General features: G+C 53.3%; 1 pseudogene; it reads right to left on the reverse strand.

Annotated features, from left to right (window-relative positions):
* Positions 1-493: 493 nt before the first annotated feature.
* Positions 494-9343, reverse strand: LOC129527224 (B-cell receptor-associated protein 31-like; annotated as a pseudogene).
* Positions 9344-10013: the final 670 nt, after the last annotated feature.

Raw genomic sequence — 10013 nt, forward strand, 5'->3', positions numbered from 1 at the left:
AGGGCCAAGGGCCCCAGCCCATTCCCAGCCCCTTTCTGCCTAGCTCTGCCCTGGGCCAGCTCCAGGTCACTGCCAAGGACAAGTCTCCTCTCCCAGCTGGCATTAATCAGAGGTCATCCTGCAAACCTTCAGGAGGGGGTGGGGCAGGGAGTGACTAGTGGCATTCTGCCATGTTCTGTCTGTCCCAAATGTGACGAACAGGAACCCAGAGAAGGCAAGCGAGTCCTCTAGCCAAAGGACCGCCGGTTTACTGAGCCTCCCAAGCTGCCCACACCCAGGGAGGCAGACGGGACACACACTCGGCGGGTGGCCCTGAAGCAAGGCCTGGCCCAGCCCGGGGAGCAGGAGGACAGAGAGGGCAGGGCCTTCGAGAACAGGTGTGAGCCTGGCCTTCAGTGGGGGAAACAGGTTGAAGGGCTGTGGCCGCTTGGGGGCTCCAGGCAGGAGAGAAAGCACAGCCCTCCCCACAGCCGCAGTCACACACTGCACCACGTACACACCATGACAACTTTTATTGCCCTCAAGAGAAACTCCAGTCCATCTGCTCCACCCACCCTCCTGCGGGACCAAAGAAAACACCCAGAGGGCAAAACAAAAAGGGGCTCAAACCAACAGGAAGTCAGCCCCACCACAAGCCGGACTACAACTAACTCGTGCCCTCCACGCTCAGGCATGGAAGCCAGGGCTGTGCCAGGCCTGGCCAGGCCAAGCAGGATGACAGCAAATGCATTCTGAACATGTAGCAATCAGGTCCCCTGTAATGTGCTTGGAGAGTGTGGACAAGGGCCGAGATGAGGAGCTATGAGCTGTGGAGGGGAATGGGGGAAGCGAAGGGCACAAACAGAAGTACTGCAGGGAGAGGCCGGGCTCTCAGGAAGCAGCAGGCACGTGCCAGGTGGAAGCCAGCTGCAGGCAGGGGAGGAAGGAGGCCCTTACTCTTTCTTCTTGTCCATGGGACCATCTACTGCAGCCGGGAAAGGGACAGAAATCCCACAGCAGTAGGTTGGCCGGGTCCACTCCTCCCCTGCCACCTCCAGCCCCATGCCCCAGAGGTCCAGCTCGGTTCCCCTCTCTCCTAACAACAGCTATTCAAGTGAGCAAGGGGCCCCCTCCTCGGCTTCACCCAAAGGCCTGCCAGGGTGGGAGCGTCAGCCCTGGCCCACACTCTAAGGAAAGCCCTGGACCTAACGCCAGCCAGGGAGGACTGCCAGGACCTCACTGGGGGCTGAGTCCTGGCTGCAGGGAACAGCAAGGCATCCAGTCCCCTTCAAGACCTGATCAGGCCCTTCCCAACTCTGCACACCTTTGACAGGTGCCCTCGAAGCCCAAGTCCCATCTGCCAAGCCTGCCCTATACAGAAGGCATGGGTGCCCCCTTTGAGGCTGGACCCTTCCTCCCCACCTGCTGTGGTGCCCAAACTTGGGCCACCAAGCACTGAGGCCAGCTGTCCAAAGTTAGGAGTATTTATGTGGCCCTCACTCCCAACGTCAAGACCGCCTGGGCTTCCAAATGCGGCCTGGTGCACCCAAGCTAGTCTGAGGACTCGGATCACGCCTAGGGCAGCAGGTGATGGCCACAACTAGTGCCTGCTAGGGGAGGTGACTTTTTGACACCTTGTGCCCTCACTTGCCCAGGGATCTTTGCCCTACATCACCCCCCAGCACTCTAGGAAAAAAGGCCAGCAGTGGGTCCCAGAGTTTCACCTGCTTATTTGTTCTTGACCGGGCCCCAAACCATTGAATGAGCCTGAGTACGAAGGTAGGAAGGCTCAGAGCCTAGTGAGCCAGTGCCACTCCTGAGGGCCGCCTCGGCAAGTGCCTACATCTGCTGCCAGGCCACCCCTCTCCTGCCCAGTGAACGGTCCCACTCAGTAGGGCAGAGGTGGCCAGGGGGAGTGGGGGAGAGGGCAGCCGGCCCCTGGGCCCCTGGAAGGTTCTCTCCATACCCACACGGGCTGCCTCATCCTGCTCTGCTCTCCTGCCCTGGGCGCAGCGATACGTGAGGGCTGACCTGCAGCTTTGCGTGCTCCTCCAGCAAGTGGTCGTACTCCTTGGTGAGGCCCTCAGACTGCTTCCGCATGGCCAGAACCTGGTTTTAAGCTTTCTCTAGTTCTTTAAATGATGTAAATGACCAAGAAAACAGAAATGAAAAGACAGGAATTAGGGGGAAAAAACCTGACTGCTACAGACACCAGAAACTGGCCCAAATCTATCTCAAACGAGGTTATACAGGAGCCTACTTCTCAAAATAAAGCCCCTCTGCTGTTGCAGGCCCCCAAAGTAGAGGGAAAGGGCTGACAAAAAAGCTCAAGATAAAGCAAAAGAAATACAGAGGACATCCCCCAGTCCCTTTAATGGAGGAGAACTCTAGTGGCTCTCGGCAATGGTAACCTCCAGGGAGGCTGAAGGTGGGAGACAGGGAGCAAGATCCCAGCCTGAAAGCGAGACCCAATGACAACCATGCCTTGCAGACAGCAGCAGCAGGCGAGGCCTGTGGTATTGTGGGAAAACGCCCGAGACTTAAGTCTATGCGTGGGAGACCAAAGACAGGCAGGCCACTTGGGAGCCGCCCACTCCCCTCCTGAACGCCACTCCCACACTCCCCTCATTCTCAGCCCCCAGGCATGCTGGGGCTACCGTGCCACACTCTGGACGGGAAAGCCCCAGCATGCACTGCTCTAGTGCAGGGCAATCGAGGCCCACCGACTGCAGCCTGGTTCCTCCTGAGCCCCATTCAAACCACTTAGCTTCACTGGCCTGCGGGCTAAGCATGGCTGCATTGGGGTTGGAGACACAGGGTGCTATTTGTTTGTTTTCACGCAACCCTCGAGCATGCGTGCAAGGCTTGTTACTAATACTTTGGCACAAAATGGGCAGCAGTGGGCAGAGGACGCTCCTCTGGACTTCCCTGCGGGGAAGGACACGAGGTCGAGCCTCACTTTGCTTAGTGCTGGCCAGCTTGTCCTTTAGCTTCTGCAGGTCAACCTTCAGGCTCCTGTTCTCTTCCTCCAACATCACCTCAGCATTCCCGACATCCAGTTTGCCTCTGTCAACAGCAGATCACTGGGAAAAGCGCCAAAGGCCAGGGTTACTCAGGAGGTAGGGAGGGAGAGGTTCCAGCCCCATCCTCCCCACCGAGCTGTGGTTCCTCAAGCTGCCCTGGCCACTCGCCCCTTCGGAAATGTCAATGCGGAACCGAGCCACCACTTGCTCCCAGCTCCTAGGCAAAGGCCAGGGCGTGGCTGCCTGCTGAGGGGAAGAGAAGCGCCAGCGGGGCCACTTGCTGCAGCTCGCTGGGCACGCCTTGCCTGCCCTGGCCCCTGGCCCTGCCTCCTTCCCGAGCAGCAGGGCTCAGCAGCTCCATGGTGCTCACCAACCCCTCCGCGGATGGCGGTGCCTCGTGCTCCCCACACGGTGCCGCTCACTGCAGTCAGGAGCCCCCAGTCGGCCTGGCCAGCTCTATCCCACCTCTGCATCCACATCCCTCTGAGCTTGCCTTGCAGCTCACCTCCTGACAGGACGTCTAAGACTGGCCAACTACCCTGCCCCCACCTCCTCTCCAGCACTGAGGGATGCCACAGACCCCGAGTTCCAGAGGGGGTGCGGCAATCTTGCAGGGAACAAGGGCCTAGCTGAGGGCCTTCGGATCACAGCAGAGGGCCTGGCTCACTGAGGGGCTGTTTTTCTCAGGGAAGGGTCTGACTGGAAGCAGTGGATGGAAACGAGAGCAGCAACACCCTCCTCCTCACCCAGACCCTCACACACAGACGCCTCCAGCAGGCATACTCTCCCCAGTGAGGACTTCCCCTCTGCGCCTCCACCCAACTCTGGCTTTTCAGGCACATTTCCCAGGGTGATAGGCTAGCAGTGGCCACTGAGGCCCTAAAGAATGTGGCTCCCACAGTATAACACCAGGACGCCCCATGGTGGGTAGGGAAACTGGACTCACCTTCTTGAGCTGGTCATTCTCCATGTACTTCTTGGCCGCCTCACTAGCACTCTCCGCCTGCTTTTTAAAGGCTTCATTGGAGGCCAGCAGTGTGGCCTGCTGCGAGATGAGAGTCACCAGGTGTCTAAGCAGGCTGCGATTATTTACAAAAAGAAGGGAGAAGTGAGAAAAAGAGCATGAAGGGCTGGCAGGAGCACCTCCTGGTTGCTCCCACTCCACACCTGGCTCCAGCCTGGACCTGCCCTCTTGCCAAGGCAGCCGAGCGAGAAGCCACCAACCTGGTGCTGGCAGTGTGAGGGAAAAGGTGGGGCCCAGGAGCTGTCCTCTGCTGCTGTGCCCAACGGCCACCCTTAGCTCTGGGAGGGGCTGGAAGCAGGAGCCTGGGGGGCTGGGAAGAGCCTCGATACAGCATGAGGTCCCGGAACGCGGCACTTTGCGGGTCGGGGCCTAGACGTGCCAGACAAGCCACAGCACCACCTTCCTCCCTGCGAGGCTGGGCTTGCCTTGGTAAGGTAACGAGAGAAGCTAATCAATCCGAGCACTTCCAACATGCCAGGCCGCATCCTCACATCTACCTGATGAGGAAGTTACTATCACTGCCCCAGCTTATAGAGAAGGACACTGAAGTTCAGCAGCATAAATCAATGTACCCAAGGCCAAAAACCAGAAATGGACATGGCTGGAATTCCAAATTATGTCTGCCTGACTCCAGAACCTGAGCTCGGAACCACTCTGCTCTCTAAACTAACAGGGAATGGCTCACAGGTCCCAACGTAAGATAGAACTCTCAGGCCGAGGCGGGCGGATCACGAGGTCAGGAGATCGAGACCATCCTGGCTAACATGGTGAAACCCCGTCTCTACTAAAAATACAAAAAAATTAGCTGGGCGTGGTGGCAGGCGCCTGTAATCCCAGCTACTCGGGAGGCTGAGGCAGGAGAATGGCGTGAACCCGGGAGGCGGAGCTTGCAGTGAGCGGAGATCGCGCCACTGCACTCCAGGCTGGGTGACAGAGCGAGACTCCGTCTCAAAAAAAAAAAAAAAAAAAAAGAACTCTCTTCTCTCGCCAGCCTCCTTCCCAACCCGTCATGCAGGCTGCGCTGGAACACATCCGTTATGTAACAGCACCCCAAACGAGGTCTTCTTGGGCTGGAGGGTGTAGAGGAATCAGGACACAGGCACACGCTGTGTGTGACTCACTCACCGTTCCGACCAAAGGGTAAATGAACCCAGCACCTATGCTGGCCCAGACATCACTGATAGGTAAGATGAAGTCGCTTGGCACACCTTTTTTGTCAGGTTGGTGAGACAGAGAAAGGTCGGTCTTTGCCATGCAGATGGGCAAATTTCCAAAACCCTGTAAGAAAGGAAAGAAAATGTGTTCACTGATACAGATGTGAGTCTCCTGTGTTTTTCAATTTGCACTTTATACAGTCTCGGCAGCAATGGTATGCCAGCTCAGATCGAGGCACACGCAGGAGCTGCTTGTTACTACTTGTTCACTGAAGAAGCAAGAAGGTGAGGATAAAAACTCATCTCCATGTGATGACTGTTTAGTAGGTCAACGGTGACTATTGTTTATTTTGGAGGTTCTCGTTAAGAGAAGGCAGTGTTATGTGCATGTTTGGGAAAAGCATTGCTATTTTCAGGCAAAGCAGCAGCTGTAGAAACCGCTTTCCAAGACTATTAATATCCGGGACCCAGCAAGGTAGTCTGGAGAAAGGCTCTGCGACTAGGCTCTTAGTCATGTTGTTCACTCATTCTGGAGTCAGTCAAGAAGCAAAGGGTTCCTTTGTGTTGGTTTATGAATCATGGTTATTTGATCTGCAACTACATTACAAGAACTAAGATGACGTCACTATTTAAGCTTCTTGTTTTTAAGGACCAAAGTCTATGTCTGACCCAGAGTTCCAAAGGTGAAAGAGCAGGAAGTCACATGTGGTGTCTCACAAAAAGCACCGTGTCCTCGAAGCCTGTTTCTGATTAAATGGCACATAGTGTTCCTTTAGAGGCTTTGCTAATTCATTGCAACCACATACTTGGCACTAACTTTAAAAAAAATAAAAATAGAGATGGAGGTTTTGCTGTGTTGCTCAGAGTGTTCTCAAACTCCTGGCTTCAACTGATCCTCTGCCTTGCCCCCACAAAGTGCTAAGTGCTGGGATTACAGGTGTGAGCACCGTGCCTGGTTGACACGAATTTTAAGGAGTATTTCCTTGATAGAGATAAAGGGAATGAAATCTTTAGTCAAATTTTCATAAGACTTAGCCTAAAACTATTTGGAAGATCTTAGAGTCTTATCAACTTAGGGAGGACTTGGGCTTGGGGCCATTTTCTTTTTGAAATCTCCACTCTTCTATACTGATAAGAATTTTGCTGAGTGAGAATCACAACTGCCTTTCAGAATGGTGCCAGAATTTTGAATTTCAGACATGGTTAAATATTAAAGTAATTTCTATAGGTTTGCTAATGTAAAAATTTTGTCAGTAGGCATATTAAAAAGAAACAGAAACCAACCAGTATGCTATATACTGTCACCAGATTACTTCATAAAAGAAATAACATTTTAACACTGAAAGGAGAAAAGACTTAATATTACAATAAATGATAGTCTTAAATATCATTATTAAAAACTGAGGGGAAAAAAAAACAAAGCAACCTCATGAAAATGACCTTATTTTACTTGGTTCGTTGCACATGAATGAAAACTTCACCACAATGCCTAGGCACAGAGCAGTGCTTGGGAATCCTTTTTGTAAAGGGTAAGCCAAGAACATCAGGGAAAATTCTAAGAATTTAGAACTTTCTGAGTTCCTATTTTACCAAACCTAGGAGAACAAATACCCTGGCTGGCAATGGTAGCATTTAACAAAACTTCAAATGGGTTTACAAAAAAGAATAAGGAGTTGGAGATTGTTTTTAAAGATAAGGTCAACACTACCAATCATGAAGCTCTTTAGCCAGCAGGCTCTTAAAATGTTCTGACTTCTATCTATCTGATTACACCAAAGTAGGAGGGACACTGGAGGCACATGGTCCTTTTGGTAAAAGGTGGCTGAGCCTCCTGTAATGGTGTTGATTCATCATGACTGTCACTGGACTAGGTGATGACACATGCTGTCAGATCATAGCCACCTTCCCAGCTGTTTGCCTACTTGCCTTTCTCAGTGGCTAGAGGTAGAAGATGATGGAGCCTTCAACCTCAGTGGAGCAGCTCAGTAAAAAGCCAATGAACCACTTGCATAAGAACAGCAAACATTCCCATCTTTATAGGCTGCACTCCTATCTGCCTACCCTGGCAACTTGCTAGCATTTTTAAGGTAGTAAGAGGCCTGTAAGGAAGAGGAAGCATTGCAATTCATCTAAATCTGACTCCGCAGCTCTACTCCAAAGGATAGTTTCAACATTCTGGGCTGAGTGGGAGGGATGAAAGATCACACATCACCTACAAACAGGGATACCACCCATGTCAGACACATTTATAGTCACGGAAGTAAATGATGCATGGATCAGAGGATACATGCCTCACCATAAAGTTCTAAATATAGTCTACACTCTACCCGAGGATATTACTTTCATCTTTGTTAACCAGAAAATAGAGTAAGCAAAGGTTAGCTGGTGAGACGTGTACAAATCCTCAAGTCAAGCTGAGTATTCTGAGAGCCTAAGGTGAATTTTTTTTCCCCTAAAAGTACAACTTTTACCTGCTGAGTGTAACGATCTATTTTGACTTGTGCCTCAGGACAGAGTTCGATATCTTTGGCTCCATAGACAGCCTGGGCAATGGTCCTTATCTTGTCCACAATTGGAAGCTGCAGAAACACAAATTATAACAAAATTGTGTAAGTTTAATCTGGTTAAAGATTTTTTAAAAAGTTTAGTGACACTTACTGTAATTGCTTAAAATTCCCTTATCAGGATACCCCCTCAGCAACTGCAGGATTCCTTGCAAACCCTCTTTTTTCCTTTTAGCACCCTAAAGCACTGAAATTTTCAGTGTCAGAATAGATCAGATGTCAACTAGCAAATAAGCCTTAGGTGTTCAGGCAATTTAGAGGCTGCTTAGAGCCCACGTAGAATCTGCAGAGGGAGGCCGGTCACAGTGGCTCACACCTATAATCCCAGTACTTTGGGAGGCCTAGGTGGGTGGATTACCTGAGGTCAGGAGTTCGAAACCAGCCTGACCAATATGGTAACACCCCGTCTTTACTAAAAATCCAAAAAAACTAGCTGGGCTTGGTGGTGCATGCCTGTAATCCCAGCTACTTGGGAGGCTGAGGCAGGAGAATCACTTGAACTGGGAGGCAGAGACTGTGGTGAGACAAGATTGTGCCACTGCACTCCAGCCTGGGTGGAGTGGGACTCCGTCTCAAAAAAAAAAAAAAATCTGCAGAGGGAAGAGGGAAGTTAGTGCCTTACAGAGGGCTTCTGACTAGGAAGCCCCGGGACTGCGGCCGACCCCTTCCTCTCCCTGCCTCACCCCTGCAGAAAGATCTGCAGAAAAAGCTGGAAGGGGTGGGACGGTGTGTGTGAGGGTGGGGACTGGGCCTATGCAGTTTCCAGACCTGGTCTTTGGCACCCTCTACAGGACACTTCCATTCCCACACCTGAGCTTTGGACAATTGAATCCTATGCCTCTTCCCACCCGTGGAACCTGGTGCCAGAAATTCCCAAGACTTACCCACTGTCCACCACGCCACATAGCAAGTGTCCTCAGTGTCTGCAAACCAGAAACAACTCCCTTGTGTCTCAGCACTGGGCCACCTGCTGAAACCCCAAACTGCCTGCCCCATTGTTTGAGACCCAGTCAGGCCTTGGCTCCAAAAGTCCTCTTGGACTGCCGCTGGCCCCCAGGGTCTCTCCTGACTGCACCTCGGTCCCGGAGCTCCCACACCGCTGGGCCCCGAGCCCCATGCCCCGATCCAGCTGTGGCTCCTTTACGGGGGCCTTGCTGGCCTTTCCTAAGGGAGGTGTTTTCCCGAGGGCAGGTGGACTGCTCCTCAGACTAGGGGCCCTCGGAGGGCCAGGCCTGGGCTTCTACCTCCTCTCGCAGGCTGGTGTTTCTCTGCAAATATGGCTCGTGTGTCCTCTTTCCTCTCAGACTGGGGGCCCCTGGGGACTGGGCCTGAGTTTCCCTCTCCCCCTTCAGAATGGGGGTTCCCTGAGGACTGACCCAGGGCCTCCCCCCGTCCCCTCCATCTGGCTGTTAATCTCCAACACTTCCACCTCCAGTCCTATTCTGCACAGCTCTCCCCAGCGCTGGGGGCTCAGAGGCCTCTTCAGCCTTCCCCAGGGCTGGTGCTCAGGGAGGGCTTCCTCAGGCGCTGGCCCCAGAGTCAGGCTGAACATTGGCTTGGAGGACAGGCCTTTCCTCTGGGACTGTGAGGCCCAGAGTGCCCACCCAGAACTCCACCTCTGACCTCACAAAGGCCTGCTTCAGAACTCGGTCTCCACGGCACTGCTGGCCGGATGAGGGATGTTATTTTGGGCAGTGCATCTGGACTTGGTTCAAGTGGCACCAGCCAAACCCCTGCCTTACTGACCTCTCCCCTGGAGGAGCAGGAGCAGCGCTCGAGGCCGCCCTGGGAGGGCTGAGAGGCAGGCTCTGGACTGGGGACACAGGGATAGCTGAGCCCCAGCTGGGGGTGGAAGCTGAGCCAGGGACAGTCACGGAGGAACAAGATCAAGATGCGCTTTAACTGAGAACCCCCCAAGGCAGAGGCTGAGAATCAGAAGACATTTCAGCAGAGTGAGTGGGGCTCCAGGCAGGGTGGGGATGGGGCAGCCTCCTCAGTGCCCAGATCTGGAAGGGCCATTCCCTGGGTACCATACAGCGAGGAGGTGACTGAGGGATTGTTTGGGGAAGGAGCCCTGGCTGGGAGTGGAAGTCCCAGCTTTCTTGTTATGGTGCAGTCCTGTGTTGCTGTGTGACACAGGCACATACACCTTCTCTCTGGGCCTCAGTTTCCTTACCTGTAAGTTGGTTGTTGGGAGGACCAGTGGTAGAGCAGAGATGGCAGGGATGCACTGGGCTGGGCCATCAGCAGACCATGAGGGTGGGACGAG

Source organism: Gorilla gorilla, chromosome 14 (genome assembly GCF_029281585.2).
Source record: "Gorilla gorilla gorilla isolate KB3781 chromosome 14, NHGRI_mGorGor1-v2.1_pri, whole genome shotgun sequence".
NCBI classification, from domain to species: domain Eukaryota; kingdom Metazoa; phylum Chordata; class Mammalia; order Primates; family Hominidae; genus Gorilla; species Gorilla gorilla.